Below are 23,221 nucleotides of genomic sequence, written 5' to 3' on the forward strand. Positions count from 1 at the left end.
GAACATGCTGTAGAAATCTAAAGGTTCGCTAGGTAAAGGCATAGAGTTAAAGTAGCAGGAAATCTCTCCCAGTGAGTCAACTTTTACTCCTACCCAAATACACTAGAAGATTAATCCTGTGCATAATGAAGAAATTTGTCTACAGTACAAGCAAAGCTTCAGCCACCTCTTGATGTTGGAAAGCCAGACTTGCCTGCTGCAATTACACTGTCTGTATTATCTGTTAGCTTTTAATAGCACTTCACAGATTTTACAGTCTTTAATGACTATGTTATATTTAAATATCATGGCTTATGCAATTAATAAACATCAGAACCACTTTTCCAACTCTGAAAATAAGATGGCCAAAAGTATAAATCATGACTATGATAAAGATGCATTAAAATACTCCAGGTACGGTTCTCAGAGCCTGTTTCTGCCCACCTTGGAAGTCAAGAGGGGCTAAGCTAGGCTGGTGCGAAGGGTTATGCCGTCCCAGCCATTGCGCATATACTCTTGTTTGACAGGACACTGAGAAACCCTTTTTTTTCTTTTCTATCCTTTCTACTGATAAATTACCACTGTATTTAAAATCTATAGTCTGTTTTAAAAGGCTTTATTTTATGTACCAAAAAGATACCACGAAGCAATCCCTTTTCCTACTTTCCTGTTTTTCCAAGACAGTGTTTTGTTCAAATTCAGGCTGGATTGTTAGTGATTCAAGAATAGTGGTAATCGGAATTAACAGTTATGTTTGAGCTGATAGATAATTCATAACCAGCAAACATCTAATGAAACATTAGGATTATAAAACAAACACTACGTGCTATTCTTTGTATTTGTAATTGCCTTTCAGGTAGGGCATGTGCATATTATTTCCATTATAATATTGGAGAGAGAGGCTTAATTTTAAAAGTATCCACTAAAAAAGGGCAATCACTCATTAATCTTTTTAATAAAAACCCAACAACTTTAATAAGCTTGAGGGCTAGATGAAGTGAAGAAGTTTAACATACTCAGCCTGTAAAGTCCCTGAATAATTTGAATTAAACCTTTGCTTCTTGCCTAAATGGAACCACTGAGTTAATCCCTTGTGAAAAAAACAAACAAACCAAAACAAAACAGTAAGAGCAAGAAAATGGAAATTAAAAAGAGAAAAACTGGAACAGAAGCAAACTTGTTAGTCTGTTTCCCTCTGGGGTAACTTATGTATGGGTACAAAGAGAAACTGCTGGCCAGTAAGCGGAGCACTCTGAGAGCAAGGTTTTAACCTGCCCTCGCTCCCAAAAACCACTCTCCTTCCCTTTAGGCCTTTATGTGTGAGTTTTCAGTGGTTCCCAAGGAAGGACACTGTGGCCTATCCCTCTTTCCAGGCTGAAGGTGTGTGAAGGTGATGCTGCAGGAGCCAGTTAAGGGAAGGTCCTCCTCAGCACAGGCCACATCCCGAGCACCTCTCACACTGCCTGATACGACTCACCCAGCTGCACCTGCTGTGGGTGCCCAGGGCAGGAGGGAGCTTACAGCAGCTGTGCTTGTGCATTTCAGCTCTAACATTAAACAAACATGCAGAAGCTAAAGACAAAGAAGTAAGTTGTATTATGCATATCTCCCTTAACTACACACATTTGACACCACTAAAAACAATACAAAAAATACAATAAAAATTAAGCTAATCTAGACACACACACAAACATCTTGTCTAGCAAAGGTCACTGAGCTTTCCCAAAAAAACGAAAAGAATGGTTTGAGTTGGAAGGGACCTTGAAGATCACCTAGTTCCAGCCTCCCTGCCATGGGCAGGGACACCTTCCACTAGACCAGGTTGCTCAAAGCCTGATCCAGCCTGGTCTTGAAACTTCCATGGAACGTAGGAAGCAACCTAGGAGAACAACTAGAAAAATGGGAGATTTTCCCTACTGCTATTGTAAACTTGGAGAGCGTTAAACTGCTAAGCTGATCAACAAACTACACTGTGTTAATCCGCAGACCTATGTAGGTTGTAGCATGCACTTGCAGGCTAATACAGGTAGGAAGCAGAACAACATGCTATCTAAGAAACGGTGATGCAAAGTGGCTACAGAGGATAGCACCAGTCAAAACCCAGACTGCTCAACTGCATGGAGAATCTTGGAATAGCCCGTGGTGCAAAATGTTCTGTAAAATGTTGGGCCCATTTGTAAAGGCAAGTGAGCCAGTTTTAAGAGAAACAGCAACTGCTCTAAGCAAGAAGCAGGTCTAAAATTAAAATTTCAGTTTGTTCATCTTTTCAAAGCCAAAATAGTTCATGCATCTCATTTGGTGAAAGAAAACATTATGCAGAATTGGAAGCAATCTTTTTATCAGAAAAATTATTTTAAACTTGCTAACTGTTAAAATTTCCTGGCTTTCTGACACTATCTCAGCCCTTTGCTCTACTTCACATATTTGCCCGTATATATTTGCCCGTTTTCTTTTTGATTGGGCCTACACAGAATTGTTTTGAAGGCTGTGCTTTACAGTGACACCACTATTTTGATTACCACTTGGTGCTGATGTTGTATGGTGTGATTTAATGGAAGAAGCTTTGTTTTTTGAAGGCTAGAAATAATCTGTCACAGTTGAATGTAGTGTGTTCAGATATCAAACGGGCTAAAAAGTTACCCATGGTTTCATATCCTCAGGCATGTCATAGAATGACCTCATTATTCTCATTTAAGTGCCCTCTTTCTTACAGAGCCTCAAAATATTGAATAGCCTGTTATTATCAGCAGAAGCCAAGCTTTCAGACATGGTGCTAATGACTGCTTAGTAGTGCGGTCTATCAGCAACACTGTTAGCTGGGAGAGCACACAAAGAAACAGTGGGGCTCCATTTAGGCTCCTCTTATATATATAGCACTTATGCCTCTGCATCGTTTTCCAACAACAAACATCACTTTAAAGCATGTCAGAATACAGTAGTGAGTGCATCTTACTGTTATGTGTAGCGTAATCTGCTGTCACACAAGAACACGAGACGGCTAGACAACGTATTTGGGTCTGTTCTACAGTGTGAAGCGTATGGAGTGTGGAGGGGACTTGCTGGTAGAACGGATAGTCGGAGGTCTTTTTTTAACATGGCTTGACTGGTCATTTGATTCATCTCCCATCAGCCACTGGGTCTTTTTAAAAACATGCTTTTTTTGTTTGTTTTATAATCTGACACATGGTGTTTGTTATTGCTAGGTCCCCATCACCTGAGTTTTCACCAGTAAGTCACAGCCACTGCTGACTGCAAGGTGGTCTGAAGTCAAGTCCGCATACATCGGTTCAACTGTAAGTTACTTTTTATTTCTATTTTCTAATCTTCTGCTCTCCCAGACAGTTACAGTCTCACCCTCTCCCATCCTCTTTATGTCACTGGTGTCCTACAGCCGGATGGTAAATGGCAGTTTCTCCTCTGAAGGGTTTGCTAAGGCAGGACCTCTGCGCTGTGCTTCTGCTCCCTGTGTGGGCCCAAGGCTTAAAAAATACGGTGTACCTATTGGGTTTTAAAAAAGCTATATTCCTGATTTTGTTGATTTTAAAATTTAATTAACAAGAATGAGGTATTATTAGAAAGAAGGACATTTTTTTTTTTAGGGAAGATAGGGCATTTTGTGGCAAAAGTCATAAATTGTTGGTGATAATACTGAATCAATGACACTTCTACTCAGGGAAAACAGCATTTTCTGCTACTTTAAACTCTAATGAACTATAACTCTTTCTCATCGCAATGGTTCATTCATTTCATTAAGCTCCTGAAATACTGTTTAATTATTTAAATACCTATCACATACCATTTTCAAGTTTATTGTAAACCAGACAAACCAACGTAATGCAGTTCTCTACAGTGTGTGTAGAGGGCACCAATGTACAACTCTCTTAAATACCATGCACAAAAAATGGCTATTTCCATTTCCACTTCTTTTGGCAAGACTGATGGGAGTTTTAATGTATGAAACACAATAGTTGAATAGTTTTCTGTGTTGTGAATTAGGAATGTGAAAACTTGGAAAACTTGGCTAAGCTTATGTGTATCCTTTTGTACTGATGTTGAAATGGATGGAAATCCAGAGGTGAACCACAACTATTGTTTTTTAAAAAGCTATTTTATTTTATTGATTTTGTTAATATGTTTAGATGATATGTGGTAGCAATACTTATCACCAGTAGGAAAATATCCTGTGTGCATAAATTATCTTCCTGAAATTACCTGCTGTGAGAAGATTAGTTTGTCTTAGAAGTTATTTTAGTTATTTGCTTATTTTAGGAGTGTATCATATTCCTAATACTTGTGACAATGACAGATTAATTGCAAGATTGTGGGACATATCAGACAATCATTAGAATTAGGTCTGAATAGTAGGTGAGGAAGAGTATTATTCCAAACCTATTATAGATCATCCCAGTCTTATCTCTTCTTGGAACATTTTTATTGACAGCTTAATCCACCAAAGCAGTTTTCACTCATCAAGAAGTTTCCTCTCACACATAATCTATTAAGTCCCTTCTTGAAGCTGGCAGCTCTTCTTATGCATGGTCAGTTGACTTTGAATAACAATTTCCTCTCAGGTTTATAGATTTTATTAATCTAATAATTTTATTAGCCTCTTTTAAGCTTTTCTTTATGTTTATGTGATTTTACTTACATAATTTTAAATTAGAAAGAAGATGCTGATCCAAAGCTTCAGATATCCTATCTGACAGCAGTGAGAAAACCTTTCAACTACTAACACAGGCAGACATCTTCAAAACCATCATCTCTTGTCCTATTGCACTGGCTAGCCTATATTCACTACTTTCCAGCACTCTTCCCAAGCAAATATGTTTGTAGGATGCCTGAAGGTTTACTACATTTAGGATATTTTGGACATAGGCAATGCAAGTTCCCTTGTACAAAAAAGAGACACCTATATGTCTCTTCCAACAAGTGGAAACCTAAAGACAATGCTAAGTAAGATCCAAGGTCACAGTTATTGTTGATTATAACTGTGCATGAGCGTTACAAACAGAAACAAGATGGAATTTTGTGCTATCCACAAATCAGTGATTTCCTTTTGGCTACTTCAGAGTAATTTTGGTGAGAGCTGAAATACATCCAAAATCAGCAGGCATCATTTTAAATGCCAATGAATTAAAAATAAATTAAACAGGAAAATGACCTGTCAAAGATAAAATAAACCAGACAAAATCCTACTGCTATGGAAGCAAAACTTTTGAGGGGCAAGGCAAACAAGGACCACTGTTAAATGTCATTCTACTCTGCTGAACTCCTGGCAGGTGCATGTCAGGTACCTACAGCTCAAACTTGAAAGCAGCCCTAGCAATTATTCCCTCCAAGGAAAGCAAAATGGAGAGCACGGAACAGGGATAATAACGTCCATATACTTGGTACCAAGATGTAGCTATCTTCCTTTGTAACTGAACAAAGAGCTAGAACTCGTAATAATGATACAGCTACTTCCAACATATAAAAGTTCAGCTCTTCTCCTTTGTAAAGAATTATTCCATTGGCTTCATTTCAGTCAAACATGTTGTGATCTGAAGAGCATGTATCAGTGCTGGACTGTTGCCAAATTAGTAGGTTATACCAGTTCCTTTTCTAGCTTTTCTAAAGGCTGCAACTCACAAGTTAGCACTTAGCGGCTATAATATAAAAGCAGTTATAATGAAAGCTATGTAGCTTGCCAAACCCTTTTGTTAGCTAACAAAGGAAATTTACTAGTTTATACAATGTCTCCAAGCTCAGTGTCTAAGTAAATACTGAGTATGCAACTACAGCTCACAAGCTAAGGAACTGCATCAGATATAGTAACTTGTATTTTTATGTATGTATATATATGCAAAACTACTGGGAAATATATGTACATAAAAACCTAGACAATGTTTTCCATTTCAGTTTATTTGGATTTAGGTGAGGTGGAATAAGAACAAGTTATTTTAAATCACTCGAGCACTGAAATAAGAGTGCCCATGCACCTTTTTTTCCACGCATCTTTTTAGTACCACTTAAATACCCCATTTAAGTTCTGTTGGCACAACTTCCTCATTCAGATGGGCCCTTATTGCACAAATAGCCTGTTTCAGAAATGTCTAAAAATTGTACAAATAGCTGAATCTACCTCACTTATTAACTGAAGGGAGTAGAATCTGACTATCCAGACTTTGGAAAAGAAATTCTCTGAAGCCAACATAGAGGTAATTGGGCTTGGTAATTGCTGCATTAGCTGCAAGTTTATTAAGGGCCACAAAAGGAAATGCCATCCCAGTGACCTTTGAGGTTGCATTTCACAGCATGTTTTCTACATAAGAACAAATGATGAAACTTCACTATTTCTGCCAAGTGAGTGGTAGCTACGGTGAAGATTTATAGTTGCACTGTGGTAATCTATGGGCCTAATCATGCAGTTATAGAGTTGCGTGTCATTTACTCAAAAAGGCTGAAATGATCTAGCACTGTGTAGACTATGGTGAAGAAGTGCATTTTGTCATCTGCAAGGTTAGAAGATATACAGCCTATTTAGCAGACTGTAAAAGGGAGAGACAAGAGATAATGTTTCTCAAAATACCAGACTGTTGCACAAAATTCTACAAGAGTCAGAGAGCTAAGAAATGGGGACTGTCAGATGCACTCCAGTTTGGAAGCCATTATGATTTTCTTTTTTTGTATTGCTTCAATAATTATATTGGGTTTCTATTTATTTTTTTTTTTAATTATTTAAGTCATGCTCACTTCATTTCTTTCAGAACAGCAAACACAGAAGCAGACTAATAACATAATAATGGCATATTTAAGTGTTGGATTCTTTAGGTGAGAGCAGCATGTTCAGAATGTATTGTGCCTGTAATGTGCCTGTATTCCTTATCGCTGTGTTAATATTTTATTCCATAGTTAAGAAGCACTAATAGGAAGTGCATATTTCAGTTGTTCTATTTTAGGTAAACATAATAGGGTACATATTTTCTAGGTAATGCACATTAGTTAGCCGTTCAACTCCATTTCTACAAATAGAAATAAAGGTGGCAAATGCTTTGCTTCTCTTCTTAATTAATGTATCCATGCCAAACCCGGTATGTTCTCTAGCACAAGCAGGGAATGAAAATGATGACTGAAAATTTAAATTAATACTTTTTCTTGTGATCTTTTGGCTAAGAACAAGAGCAGCTTCAACTCACCATCTGATGCATTCCCTAGCAAGGAACAGTATCAGCCTGGATCCATATGCAGCTGGAAGTAGTGCGGGAGCAGACAGATTTCCTTGCAGCATATTGTCTCTGCTTTGGAGCCAGCTCACCTGGGAAGGGGAGATGCTGCCTAGTCTACAGCAGCAGGTCTTGGCTCCTACTCTGGCTGTCAGTTCCAAGTTCTTAAATAGCTGTTTAGAGCAAGGGCTGAGGTCCAAAAGACGGGCAGTGATGTGTAGATCACCTGAAATGCCATGATTCGACATGACACATTGCTCCCTTCTTTTCCCCACCTGCTCACCTCACAGGTCTGTTTTAAATCAATCTTTTCACCTCTCCCAAGACTCACAATTTAAGCAGAGCAGACGCTTGTGAAACCAGATTTATAATGAAGCTGGTGGCCATTAAATACTAGCCTTACATCAGAGGTGACCTTATTGTAAAGCATTGTACAGTGAATTTATTTTGACTTTGCACATTCTATACCTTGTCTCCCACATCACAGAGATGCATGATATGGCAGCTGAGTTCAGTGGTGGTGGGAGGCCTGATGCCTGAGAATAATGCCCACGTCCCACTTCATTACAGTTGCACTTCACATCCCAGCAGTCCCCAAGCCTCAGGGATATCGCATTCATTACCTCTTTCAGAGACATGTATTTTACATAAATGGCTGAAAGGTGATTAGAATCCCTGACAGAACAGCATTTTATCTGGTATGTAACCATTAAAAATAGGTGCCGAAAACAAAAAAGGGATCCTACATCCTTCTCCTAATTGATTTAAGCTACAAAGAACAGCTTCAGTTTTCCCAGAGCACAGGAGCTACCAGGAAGACACAAATTGCATGTTTTCATATCTCCTAATAAAAACTCCCTGACAGGGGGTTGAAACCAGAGTTTTCTATTTCTCAGATGTCCTAGTCCTGTGAATGTCATCAGTCAGCAGAAGCACACATACTGCCACCTGATCATAAAGAACAGTTCTGTAACAACCCTCATTTCACGCTGCTGACTCCAGCCCACCATAAATCAGCAACACCACAAGTAATGTTGGAAATAATTGTCTGTTCCCGAGCTCCCCTCTTTTTACAGCCCAGGTGCCACACAGCTGTAGCCATATGGTAGACTACATCCTACTGAAGTGGGTTATAGCAGCACCTCCAGCAGTAATACTACCTGAGTACTTTGAAGCTTTTTAATGCTGCAAACTGGAAAAGTGCAGCTTGTACTCATGCAGTGGTTTTCCTAACCATTAAAAACATTAGAAAAGGAATCAGCCCTGGCTTAAACTAGATGCTCTGCAGAAGGGAAACAGGATAGCAACTGCTAATTCACTGAAAGCTGCCTGGAAATGCAGCAGGTGATCCCAGAGCTGATCCTCAGACAAGTCTGCTGGTGTGCTGGACTTGGACCTGTCCTCCCTCAGTCAGTGCACCCTTTTTTTACCATCCAGCTTTTTTTTTTTTCTTTTTCTGAGCAGAGGATGCTTGTACTGACTGCTGTCTGTGCAAATGAGTTAGTGCAGCACAGCTAACATTTGGCTTCAGCCATGTTTGACCTCTGTGTTCCTTAGCCAGATCTTACACAGCAACTTTCAGGAACATGTCCTGTTAAAGCACATGGTCAAAACAGTACCAGGCTGGTCAAGCCACACACTCCATTAATTAGCATCAGACAGGGCTACCTGCAAAAATCACCAGCCATGCCTCACACAAGAGGCTGATTTAGTCCAAGGCTGCTGGAAGAAAAGAGCTGAAACTCACCTGGCATCTTATTGCTGAGCACACCATCAGCCTGCTAGTGGGAAGGACCAGGTGTGCTCTTCACTTCCCACTACGGACACTGTTTATAGGTACCTGAGCAAGTCATTGCTTGCAATGGCTCCTGTCAACTGCAACATTTTGCCATTCTAGTGCACTTCAAAAGTTTTTGGGTTTAGCTCATGTCTCTTCTCCACTGCATGGGGTGAGAAACTTGCCGTTGACTGATGTGTTTCAACTCCCAGCTTGTAAACATACAAATGTAACTTCAGGACACAGTAAAACAAAAAAAGTAATTGAGTTCTGAGGGAGAGCTACTTAGGTTAGAAAAATAATGTAGAAATCCAGAGTAGTGGTAGAAATGTCCAAATTACTAGCTAAATAAAAGTGATTTGGGATATCTGATCATTTTTATCAGGTTGGCCCAGCTGCACAATTTCCCATCTCCAATTATACCAAAAGGCCCATACTTCCTCCTTCATTAATGCATTTGAAGGATTTAATGAGTTACTTCATTAGGTTAATAAATCCCTTCAATAACTTTATTACACTTTGATACAATTATTCAAGTGGTGCAGCTAACAAATGTTCATAATTTATATTTTTTGATAGAATAAGTTAGTTAATATATTTGGACCGTGAAATAACAAAATTCATAAATAAGCTATGGGGGTGATCAAATGTCTTTGTGGGGAAGTTTTTTTCTGTCTCCATTTAAGGTAGCATTGGAAATCCTCAGACTCTTGTGCAAGTAACCTCAGGCAAGTGCTACGAAGAACTGCAGGAGGTTGGTGCCTCCTAGCAATCTGCTGCTCCCTACTGAGTGCTTAGGAAGGAGGCAAGCTGCTGCAGGATGCATACTGCCTATAGGGAGATGTTTTAAAATGCATCAGAAGGGGCATAACCTATATTTATTTGTTCCAGCACTTTATCAGGTTTAAAATCCAGCTTCATAAAGGCTGTTCCATTTCTTGAGGTTAAGATCTTTGGCTAATTTTGACAAGGTGCAGTGACACCATCAGAAAATAACATTATATTCTGGAAATTATTTTAAAACTAAATTGAATTGGTTGCCATGCCATTTTTTTTTCCTGTGGCATCATAGTAAATGACATCATCAACAGAATAACCTTAGGGGCAAGGGTGTTTTCAGAATCTTAACCTTCGAATGGGCAACAGTCTTACAGCTTCCTATTACCAGAGTAATAATATTTATGGTACATAGACTGCAAGAATGGAACCATACCATTTATTTACTTACACTTGATAGCTACCTCTGGCAAGAACAAATTTCCCATTAATCACCATCTTATCTCTGTAAGAAACAGTTACTCTCAAGGACATCTGTATTATTCCCTTTGTTTTATTAATACAGAGAATAGCGCTGCTATGGATCTTTTGACACTGAACTTTATTTATTTTCTAGGTTTTCCTTTCCAAGGGGAACTGAAATGCTTCAACAAAATAAACATTAGTCTTTCTTAAAAAAACTATTTAAGACCCCAACTGTAGTGAGGGACATGCATTGGAAATTTCTCTAAATATGTTTTTATGTAAAGAAACTGCAAATCACTCTCTTCTCTTTTTTACCTTGTGAAACTCCAGTTATGAATTCTGAGTTTCTCCTGGGAGTGCAGATGACCTTGTTAACATGTAAGAGTGCCAGAAGAGCAATGCCCTCCAGTCCAGGGGTCAGGGAAATGAAGACAATTTCTAAGCTCAGATCTTGTAATATAAAAAAATGCATATTTCTCTTCTCTTTCACATAGTCTTTAGCTAGAATTTTAAAATTACATATTATATTGAGCTCCAGGCTGATTTGTTTTTGTAATTTTTCAAGAGCACTGTATCATATATTTTCATCTTTAAAAAAGAAATCAATATAGGCCCAGCAGGGGACATATCAGACAGCCAAATTCTCTTTCATGTAAAAAGAGCATTAGTGGAGAGACTTCCACAAGCTGAAATTTGTGGAAGTTTCTCCCAGTTGGCAGCAGGAGCTGGTGATGCTTGTGTTTTTTAGATAGAGCAAAGTAAAAGGCTCTGCCACCAGCCAGCTGTGTGCTCCCTGTGACTTCATCTGTCTCAGCCCAGGACACAGAAGACAGCCTCCACACTGGTTGTGCTGATCCATCCTGCAGGCCTGAGTGTCCTTGCCGTGGAAACCAGAGCCTGAAGATGGAGAAGAGGAAAGAGAAACCCAGTCTGTGCCCTGTATGGCACGATGGCCCTTCCTCAGAAGTGGCCATGTGCTTGACAGGAAAGAGATATGCCCTGTTGCCCAAAAGCAAATAATTCATCTTGCAACAGGGCAAGTCTTATGCAGTACCCAAATTAGGTGTTTGTGCTAGTGGAATGGGAAACTATTCATTTTAATTTGCTGTTTAATTAGGTGTCCAATACCATACAATGGTGAGACACTTGTTTGAATGGGATAAGCCACCTCATTGTCAAGTGAACACACAGTCACACCTGCCTCCTAAACTCAAGTGATGCTCGTACAGCAATTACTCTGGAATCTGTCAAATGTGATTTAACCAATAATTTGCTTGCAAAGTGAAAGGTGCGCTTTCAAATATAGTAAAGGACTCTATCTTCTCTCCTGCCCCTGTGCCACTGCCGGGTCCAAGCTATGCTGGTCCTGCCAAGGATGCTGCCCAGCACAACTGGCCTGTGTAGGATGCCAGGTGTGGTAGGGTTGGTTGAGCCAGGAGAGAGGGAACCCAGCAAAACCTCCAGTGAATCTGTGTCAGTTTGGCAAGTTACGGCAACCCAATGGATCAGTGTGTGTCAGTGAGGGGTAAGGATGCTATTGGGAGGAACGCCATCCATGCAGCTGCGTATCTCTCACTCCAGTGGGTGAGCAGAGCCCGGCCTCAGGCACCCCTGATCAGCTGTGCCTGCCTAGCTCCCCGCCACCCTGCTGAGAGCTGGGACCCCCGCTTTGCTGCAGGCACTGGAACCAGACTGCCAGCCCCACGACACAGCAGTGAGAAATGCCCCAGGCAGGCACTGGTTAGTCCATGATAGGGGCTTCCTTCAGGGATGACAAAATAACCCCACAGCATTTCCATCTTCCTGCATTTAAATGTTTGAGTTAATAACATTTATGGGGCAGCACAGATAAATGAACTTAAATACATCATTTGTCATCTCAGGATACCAAATTACACTGTTCCTTAAAGAGACACAGAGAAATGTGTCCAATAAACATAGTATACTTTGCACAATTTACGTTGCATTTTCCATATCCTGCAACAAGCACAAGATAGAGCAAGGCTTCTTAATGATCATAATATATGTGCAGAAAGAGCAGTTCCCTGAGGACTACTGATTAATCAGGGAAATACTCATTTGTTCTGGCAGAAGTGATGTGCATCTAGGCAGGGCAAATGGTGAACCCTAAGTGCACACAGCAGCCATCAGGGGCCAAAAGTTTCCATTCATTTAACTGATTTTCCTCCTAAGAAAAGAACATGTTTCAGTACAGCACCAGGACATAACAGCACTTGTTCTCTGTCCTAATTCCTTTAGGGTTTTGTCTGACAAAAAGAGGCCCCACATTCATTTTAGAGACTATAAATGCATAAGAGTCAGCTTCCAAGCTAAGATATCCCTGCTGCTTGCTTAGATACACTGTTCAGGGGAGGACATAAGGTCTCAGCTGCAGTATCTGATTACTTGCGAGGAACTTGGGAACAAGTTGGAAGATTTAAAGGATTTTTCATCAGCTGATCTAAATCCCTGCCTGGGTTTTTTGTGCCTGGGAATCACTGCATGCCTACTGATCGCAGTCCTTCCTACGCTCCATCACAGTCATATTAATTTCGTGGTTTGGCAGAGTTGTTGCCACCTAGAAGTTTGCAACCTGGTGTTTGCTAGTAACGATGTGCAACCTTTGTGCTGTACACATATTTCTGTAGTGTTCATTTTCAAATTAGCCACAAAAAGAACAAACTAAAAGCACGTGTCATACTTTTCTCTGTATGTTTGGAAGCTCAGTCATGGAAATATCTTTGTCAGATAAATGAATTCCAGGTCACTGGAATAAATAGATGCAATAAAATACTTGTATGTAGAAGAAACAAAATACTTGTATGTAGAAGAAACCCATACAAAAATGTCATCCAACAACTCTTCAAGGAAATTGCTGTGTAAGAGATCCAACTTTGAGGCTTACCTCAGGCTTTTGCATAACATGATAGTTAGTACTTTAAATTGGAGAAAATGTGATGGGATCTTTTGAATTTTTTCCACTTGCTTTTTCAATTTCATGGGATCAGCAGAAATTGAAGGGAACCAAAGCTGAAATAATGTTACGCTTTTGACTCCACCACTGCCTGAACACACGGCAGGGATTGCTTGGTGGAGAAAGGAGTATGTGTTACCCCTCTTACGGGCATCCCAAAATTGCCGGGAAACGTGGATTTTTTACTTGTTTTCAACATAACATGAGAACAAGTAAAAACAGAAATAAATGAGAAAGCTGAAAGATAATCAGAAAACAGTAGTAGTTTGGCTACCTATTTATTAATGCATTATAGTTATGCAGTCAGGAATAAACCCTCAGTTAATAATGTTCTTCAGCTCTAGCTGGGATTATTTACAGGAAATAAAAACAGTTAAAGAATTAGAATGAAATCCTGCCTGTACTGAGTCAACAGAAATGTCGCCACTGACCTCATTAGGCCAGGTTTTGCCCCCAGATATCTACAAAGAACCACAATTCTCTTGCAGTATGACTAGCAGATTAATATTCAACACCACCAGTTTATCTTTCCCTACAAAATCTTTCATTTTTATGCAGCTGGCCTAAAAATTTTGCCCCACAAGCTTGCAGTTCAGTGCAAGACAATGATCCATGCTCCTTTTTAGGCTGTTTGCCCAACATCGCCATTCCGATTTGGCTCAAGCACCTTCTGAAATTATTATTTTGCCTCATGTTCCTTATAAGAATCTTTTTCCCCTGAGATATCGGCTTTCTCAGCAGCAATTTTAAGGCATTTCAGGCTATGGAAGAACTATAAAATTAACACTGTGCTCATATATATATCGTAAGGAACATACTCCTTTAACCCTATCCTTCAAAAACCCATAAGCATTCACTGTACTTTAGCAATTCACCATATGCTTTTGCGAGGAACATTTTGCACATGCCACCATAATACAGGAAAAATGCCAGCTTTGCAGGAGAAAACATTAACTAACTTACACAAAGCCTTAGGTGGTCTATTAGCCCTGCATAAAAACAAGAACATGTAATTACTGGATCCACAGACAGAATTAGATTTGATTGACTACAAAGAAGCAATGAGTGGAACAATTAACAACAAAGCCCAAGTAAACTCCTCTGATGGGGAACCCTTGGCCTGGCTGAATGAGGCTGACAGCACAAAATCTAGCTCTGCTGTCCCAAGAGACTTATCCACACCAAACCTTTAACTATATGCAAAGAGTTAAGATTCTGCCGACAACACTGTCCAGCCATCTGCTGAACTACTGCAGATTGCTCAAGATACAAACCAATAACCATATAACCAATTCAGCACAGCAGTAGTCTTCTGGCATCCTTAATTTTGTCAAATCATACTTTGTCCTGTGTTTCTGGATGTGGATGGCAGCCACCCGAGGTGGTTGCTCCTCCGTGGCTAATGCCGTTTTGGGAGGATACAGTGTGGCTCACTGGAGCACCACATGCCCAGCAGAGCAGTGCAGCAGATTCTGTCCTGCAAGAGTGATGGAATAGTTGCTCCATAGGCTTAAGTTCATTAGGATAATTGTGACTGGTCAGAGTCACAGGTGCACAGTTAAATGCTGGATGGCAAAACCCGTCCAAAAGAAAAGCGTATCCACTTTCCAGCTCCTCAGCCATGTAGGTTAATTGCAAGTATTTTGCCAGTGCCTGCGGTAAGGCAGGAACCTGGGGTATATCTGTCGCAGCTTCCACCCAGGACTTGATTTAATGCCCTCTATGAGCAATTGCATCTCAGTGCTTGTAATAAGAAAATGTCATAAAGGTACCTGCTGCCTGGTTCAACATCTTTTGGCTTTGACAGTTCAAATTTACAGCTTTAATTCAGGAGTCTGGAAGCCTGGTATTCTGTACACATTTAGTGAAGGGCTGAAGGAACAATATTTTATACGACGTTTACCTGTGTTTGGTGACCCATGGGAGGATATAACCCCTCAGACCTTGTGAAATGACTTGCAGACAAATTCATAGTCCATATTATCCAGTGGCAAATCACAAAGTCCTAGTTAAACCCCTGTATGCCTGGATGTACAGACTTGAATGTTTTGCCTCCATACAATAAAGAGTTGAACTTTCAGCAGCTTAATTGAACAAGTGCTCAGCTGGGGTTATCTCAGCCTTTTATAAGATCCTCTCAAGCTTGATTTCTCTATCATGTATACACCAAGCTGCATTTCAAAATTGTCTCCTGTTTTTATGTTTCTATAACTCTTTTCCTAACAGAACTATTTTGCTGAGGAATGGAGTAGCTGAAATACACAATTATCAACCAATTCACCACCACCACCTGACAGCTCTTGCTGCAATTGACTGAGCACATGAACCACTGAGGCCCCTCCCATGGCAGCAAGATGCGGATGGTGCAGAGGGCACCTATGCCCTGTGCTTGTGTGCCACAGCCAAGGTGCTGCCACAGCTCCAGCTGTATTTGGCATCCTCATTAAAGCTTCAGCCTGCCACTGAGTCAGAAAAATTAGCTTTCTTTCTCCAGACTAAAATCAGTAGGATTTAGGGGTTTAAATTCTGACTTCTGTTGCCTGACCCTTGCAACATTTCCCATACTAGCATTAGCACAGGCCCTTTTTCCAGGGGATTCTGTGTGTTTCAGTGAGCCAGAATACGGGTGGCTCTGGGGCCGGGGCCAGGACAGCTTGCATGGTGAGAGCAGGTCAGATGTGGTGTGCAAGAAAGACAGCTGGTTTTAGCAAGCAGTTTCTGTAGCGATGATGATTTGCCTTTCCATGTATTTGTTTGTATTCATTGAAATGGTTTATAAAATACTGTGAAGGTGTTACTGCACTGAGCATTATCATAGACGTGTAAGGCTGGCACAGTAAGCCAAATACAGCCCTGGGTTTCTAAAGACTGAAAGAGACTATTGAGGAAAATATATATATAATATCAGCAAATTCAGGCAATATCAGATCCTTTCTCTCAGTTCTATATCTATATCTACAAGTCTCAGGACATAACATTTAGAGAGTAACATTGATCAAGATACCCTGAGTTTATTGGCACAAGACTGCCTCAGACACGCTGGCGAGCGTGGGGCAAGCCAGAGAGGTCACAGCCCAACCCACACACATTGACCAGCGAGGAAGGAGCCAGGAGGGAGGTGGGACAGGCTGTGAGTATCCATAGCAGGAGGAGGAAAGTGCCCTTCAGAGCAAGTGTGATCTTCCTAGTCCTGATAACCAGGTGAACCAGGCAGTTCATTACACGGACACAGTTAAGGCTGTGCATCTTTGCAGGCAGGGACTGTGGCTTGCTCTCTGCAAGGGTCACAATGTATTTCACAAAAACGGCGTAACTGAAACACAGAGCTAAGTGCACCCACATGAAAGGCGATGACATACAAACACCACTTGGGAGAATCTGGACAAAACAGCTACGGGATTTCCTTTAGGAAAAAGTGAGCTGTGCGTATGGCTGTCGTGCAGAGGACAATGTCACCCTGCTGAGCACAGCAGGACGTAGGAACTGAGTAACGAAGCGTTAAGCAGAGATGAAGGGAGGCAGCACCCCAGCCATTGCCCAGACTGCTGCCCTATCACAGGGGGAGGCCAACTTTGACACTTCTGCTCCTCTTGCAATCCAATTTAAGTCCCACGTCTCTGTTACTGCTGTGTTCCCAGGGGTCACGTTTGGGGCTGTTATAAAATGCAGGCACGCTAGCATTGCAAATGTCCCCAATCTGTGTCGTATATGCAGCTGTTTAATGAGGCCTGCTGTCATTACAGCAAAATTACTCAAGGACTTTCTTAAAAAAGCCTTTTATTTATAGTATCATAGATTACCTTAATGTCTTTTTACTGGGAAGTGCTTTGAAATACTGTGCAAACATTACAAGATGGTCCTGAAATAAAGTGAATTTAAACAGTATCTAACAAGGAAAACACAAATATTAGATGGAAGAGAAAGCATTTGTTGAAATTTGCTGAAATCTACAGCAAAAGAGTATTTTTATGAAAAGTATGCACTTCTGTGCTGGAGCTTTACAGCCTGTCTTGCACATGGGAGCTAGTGCAAGTGTGTACTCTGGCACTAATTCATAATGGAGAGATGAATGTGTGAAGTGTAAAGATTAGTAAGAATTTTCTCCTACCAGCAAAGCTACCTACAAACAGCATTACAAAGTAATGCTATCATTCACCCACAATATTCAGAAAGCAAGTTACTTTTTCCAGGCAGTGTCTTAGTTTTTGAAGAGAATGTCAAAAACCTGTGTTGATGTCCATCCTTTTCAAAGCTTTACGTAACCCTGACTATAATTTAATCTTTCACCTGTGCCACTTCACTGAAGTTTTCCTTTTTACCAAGTTTCATGTGTTTTATACCCGCTGCTGTCCCACAACTTATCAGAATTATCTCTGACTTCCACTGGCACATCAAAATCCTTCCATACTTTCCATCACATTTCAATCACATCGACATTTTTTCCTAAAATACAGACTTTTGTATTGTGTCCAGGTTTTATTTTATGGCATTAGTTTTAGTTTGCTTTTTAATCTGTAGTGGAGAGGTGGACAATTTGATTTGTACCAGCCTCTGTGTGTTTAGTGCAGGCTTTCTCTTGCCGTATGGACATAACCTAGATGAGCCTTTCATGAACTATAGCTATGCATCCGCATTTGAACAAGAAAAATACATGAAGTACCTATCTAGTGAATAAAGGAGATATCGGGGGCACGCTGATTTAAACCTGGCCAGGTCCTTATGTTCCTACAGTGGGTAATTATAGGTGGAATCTTAAAAAGAAATATATTAATCAGAGTAGCACTGCTGCCAGTGCCCTTCCCGTCAAAATTCAAACAGCAGCAAGGAAATGAAGCGGTAATGATAGGGCTTCCATTTAGCCTCTAAATCTTTTTTCTTAGGTATCCATATTTTAATGAAATTTATATGCTTTTTAATGTAGGAGACATTTTGATGATCTTAAATACAGTCTCTAATTAAACGTTCTATAATTAAACTTCTTGGTTTATCTGTGTAAAATGCCAAGGAATTAGACCAAGCCTTATTCCTCCAGGTTAAGCCCTACTTTAACTCAAAGACATGCAGGGAAGAAAGTGTCTAAGACCAGGTTTTATAAAGCAGTCATGGGAGCAGAAGGGCATCCCTATACTGGGGAGCCCCCATGGGGCAGAGCAACAGAAAGCCCATTCCATCTGTGCCCTGTCAAGGCCAGTGAGCTGGATGTGCTCCCAGCCCAGCAGCCCACGTGCCTCTTGGCCTGGCTTGGTGGAAACTCCTGCCTCTCTTGACAATTTACTCATCTACTTTTTCCCCAGCCTTTGATGAGATTCCCATATGGGATGTGGCATTTGTAAGACATAGATTAATCTGAAAATAACATTTCAGAAAACATGCAAAAGACACAATATACTAGGTTTTGAGTGTCTTCATTCTCACATGCCAATCTATAATGTTGCATCCCAGAAAACTACATTTTAAATAATAACTTCAATTAATTTGTGGAGGGTCTGGCTTCTTTCTGTCTTACAGACAGATCTATGCCATACTCGCCTTTGTTTGCTACATCTGTGAAACATCCATTATATTTCCATGGTGTAAATGATCTCATTTCTGTTGCTTTCCCTGCAACACAGTGCCATGTTCATTCCTCCTTCGAAAATTTCAGAAAGAGAAGCAATTTGTAAGAATGACAAGAAAATGGCTTTTCATTTGTGTACACCACAGCACTCTGATGCACAGAATGAGGCTCTGGTGAGATTCACAAATCCTAATTCCCACTGAGTTTCAAGCAGTCCAAATTAAAGAAAAAAAAAATTACCTCGACCGATTTGATCATAAAGATTCTAATTCAGTACAGGTTAATTGAGAAGTCAGATTTCCTGCTATCACTTCTGGAGAGGAGGGAGATAAGCGAGCACAATGACTCTTTATCAACAATATGGGGACTTCATTTAAAGAGAGAGCATTAGGTTACAGGCTAGAAGATTAGTAGCAATCAGACTGCTCTCAGAAAAGAAAATGCACTGGGTGATAAAGATAGAAGGCATGAAGCTGAATGCATAGAAATGAGGTTTGATGCCAAATATTACAGGTCAGATCTGAGCTATCTGTCAAGTTGGCACTGATCATTGCCAATGCACAATTATTATTATTCACCTGTGATCAGGCCATTTACCACTATCAAGTCAATGGCTCCTCCCACCCATTCCATTTGTTAATGGCATTTTAATGAAAAAGAAAAGTCCATCTATTATCTCTTTGAGATCCCTAACCATTGCATAATAGTATATGAAATACATTTATTTTTTCCCAATCACCCATAAAAAGATATCAGCTGTTATTCTGTTCCTTAGCCACAACCCCATAAATCTGAGTGCAGTTCTGCATTTAAAGGTGGCAGGCTTATTTTTCCTTTTTCTTTGTGTGCCATGTGTTTTCCATACCAAAAAGTGCCTGTTTTGTTGCAAGTGACAGAAGGAGAATTTAAAGGGATACTAGAGGATCATAAAAACTCCCCTTTATCCAATCCCAAGCATGCATTCACCTTATTGTTCTGCTGACTAAAGAATTAGAAACTATTAATATTGTCTCTGCTGGCAGGTCAGAAAAATACTTATTCTGTAGTCGAGCAGATTAATCCAAAGGGGGAAATAACCCTGCAAAGCCCTGCAAAAGCTGACTGTCTAACCAATCCATTTTCTAAACCCAGATGTTTTCAATCTGTTTAAGTGTTAATCTCACAGTACTTCTTTTTATGCCTAGTGAAACGATTTCAACATGTATTGAACTATTAAGAGAATTCATATCCTTAGTACAGTTATTATTCTTTATGAAGGAGCCTTTTGAATGAAACCCCTATCTGTGAGTTTGTCAGTCATATGCTCACATTAATTGTTGAGTCATGTTAGGACCTCTTGCCATTAGCTTTTTTGATGCTCTCTGGATACTGCCCAACTTTACTCTTTTCAAAGAAACTTATAGTGAAATCAGAGGCAGTATAATACTAGGTAAGTTATGAATTAGATGTTGGTGTTCTTCTGTGATGAGAGCCTGAATAAACTGAGATTTAGGCTTCAAAGAAGATGATTGAAGTTTTGGTCTAGGGAAGACATGGAGCACTTGTCCCCCCTCTGCACAAGGGCAGGGAATTTCTGATGCTCAGCACCCTCCCTGGAGAGGCAATCTAGTGAAACAATTAAACTGCAAAGCAGTTATCACAACATTACACCCAATGACTAATTGAGGTTTCTGGACAGACCAGGTGGAGTGGGCAGAGGTTGAGGTCAGAGGTACTGTATTGCAGAGCCGGTGATGGGTATATAGAATGGGTTTGCAAATGAAGGCACTGGAATCCAGTCTCTGAGATTTACTCCTGCAAAAACTGGGTAGCCATGAAACATAGTTGTAATTATAGTTAGCCATTTTTCCTGACAACTGGAGAGATTTTTTTCCTTTTTACACACACCATTCTTATGTCTTTTCTTGGCATGACTTTGGTCTTCTGTGATAAAGAGCTGGTTTGAAATACAACAGCAAGACTGTGAGTTTTAAGCCAAGACCTCTTCTGTGACAGGTGCTGATGGGCTCTGCTATCTGGGCTCACTGTGTGAAGAATAATGGCTTGTGAAAGGAAGGTTACAAATAAGGTCATGAAGCAGCTCAGGAAGCCTTGCATTTCATGTCAAGGATCTGAAAGGTTATAGGAGGCTGCAAAAACTTTCCTCTGGGGCCACTGACTGACAGATCAGCGTCATGATTATAACCTGATTTTGATAAATCATGTTGATCTACCATTTGCAAAAGGTTTTAAGAACACTGTTGGCAGGTCATGCATTGCTGTGAAATACTAGATCAAATCTATAGGAAAAAAAAAGCAGCTTATGCCTTCCTATGCGTCCTGCTGGCATACATACTGCACAGTAGCTGTCCCATACCATCGGGGGGCAGGACCTCCACCCCGGAGAGCTGCCCAGCCTTAAAGTGCCACACTCAGGGGAGCCTCTTTCAGTTTTGTGATTCTCAGTAGACATCCCAGTTCCTTAAGGGCCATTTAACCCCTGAATCCTTAAGCAAAGTCCCTTTGCCTAACAAGCAGGCAGTAGATTTTGTCTGTGGGAACTGGCTGGCAGAGAATACGTGCAGTCGCAGACGGCTATGCCTACCCACACAGGGTGAGGGGTTTATCTTAAGGCTTAAGGATGCCTCTTTTGTAAGTTTGGTATGAGACAAGGGAGAGGACTCATTTTAAAATTAAAATGAGGATTTTTCAAGTTGTCCTTAATATTTATAAGGCTTCTTTTGCCTTACAGACAAATCCTCAAAGAGAAGATGGAAAGCTGCTCATCCTTATTTCTTGTGCCTTTAGTTCAGCTTCTCATTGTTTATACTATTCTAAGCAAAATAACTGTTCTGGAAATGTAGTCATTTACAAAATCCAGCCTACTAAGCCTTAAACAGCAGAGACATGTCCTGCTATGTTTGTCTCTTTGTTGTTGCTATGGCATTACCACACATTTTTCCATGTAGGAAAGGAAATCCCATGGAGACCAGATAATAAAGGCTCGAATTTCCAGGGCACAGTGTCCGTCTCGCCTCTTGACCTGTTTGACACCCTCTTTCACCAAACCTGCATTTACTGAATCCAAATAAACAGCCAGCCATCAAAGGAAATATTTTAAAAGGATTGCTCATGGTTAGCCTTGATGAAATATACATTGGAAAACCTGCATTTTAATCACATTTGGAGTTCTGCATTTCAAAAATGGTTTTGTTTAGCTACATTAGACTTGTCATTCAGGGAAGTTTCCTTCCGTAGGATGCCTGCATTTAAAAGTCAAGTTAACCAAACCCAAACAAATTTCCCAGGAGGCTGTAACAAACCAAACAAGTATCTCACATGCTCAGTGTCTGACCTCTGCACTGTACCAGGTGTATCTGCCTGCTATCTGCAACAGTCTGAGATGCTGCATGTTTATACAACATCACCAATTCATCAAAGTATCATCACTGCACGTTGCTTGTTGGGACAACCTTGGCTTAGACTCTCCACTTGGCTTGACACTAGTTTACAAAGGTTAATCCCGTGTCCTAGCCAGTCTGCTTTGCCTAAAGCCCTTAATCATTCTGGGTTGCACAAAACCATTGTGCCTTGTTTATCCTATAAGCAGCTATTTCATGGTGTTACCTGAAATTGTCCTTTGTGTATATGTTAAAACTGATGTGTTAATACAAGTTTGTAAAATGCTCTGGGACATGAGTCCTATGTGATTTTTTATTCAGGCCAATATGCAAGGTAGTTGTCATACTCAGTACCATTGATCTTCAATTTATTTTAATGTTATCTAGTTATAATTTAACTGTCACCTGTTGATGTAGTTATTAGGGAAGAATGTACCATTCACAACTGACTAAAGAACACAGGTCTCAGATTCAGAATTGTTCTGATGCAAAATAGCATGGTATATTTTGGGCCATACTTCTTGGGCTTCATTTGTTGTCTGTCTTCCACTGCTGTCATTTTTGAGTAACATAATTCAAAGGCACTGGCCTAGCCATCCAGGCATATTAAAATTGCCTTGTGTCCTCTCATCTTTCAAACCCGCATATCCATATTGCGTATAGGATATTGCAGCCAGAAGACAAAGCCAGCCAGCACAGGATGATCTGCCACAGGCAACATATAGCTTGTGGCCTTCTAAATTCTTCAGACAACACAGGAAAACAAACAGCAGCCTTATAGGCTTAATGGTCTTTTAATGGATTTGATGGATTCTGCATCAGCAGTTTCTAATGGAACATCTGAAGACGAAAAATTTCTTTCCCATAGCAATTCCTAGGAGAACGTGAACTGACAGTGCAGAGGCTTCCATTTGCAATGCTTTGATGCTGTGCAAGAGAACTCAATGGCAAGGCTCAAAGTCTACACCTCTTCTGAAAAGCCATTGAGTTTTCAGGGGATGGTAACTGAGCTGTGTCTGTGCCATCAGCTTGTCACATACCATAGCAGTCAATAGTGGCAAAAGGCATCAGTGAGCTCCATGAAGTCCAAGTCCAGCTTGATCAGGGCCA

At 40.4% G+C, this 23,221-nt stretch overlaps 1 protein-coding gene across 1 annotated transcript in view; it reads right to left on the reverse strand.

Moving 5' to 3' along the window:
- Nucleotides 1-23,221, reverse strand: part of LHFPL7 (LHFPL tetraspan subfamily member 7) — a 63,974-nt gene that overhangs the window by 3,094 nt on the left and 37,659 nt on the right. The window lies entirely within an intron of this gene.

The sequence above is a fragment of the Falco peregrinus genome, chromosome 2, assembly GCF_023634155.1.
Source record: "Falco peregrinus isolate bFalPer1 chromosome 2, bFalPer1.pri, whole genome shotgun sequence".
NCBI classification, from domain to species: domain Eukaryota; kingdom Metazoa; phylum Chordata; class Aves; order Falconiformes; family Falconidae; genus Falco; species Falco peregrinus.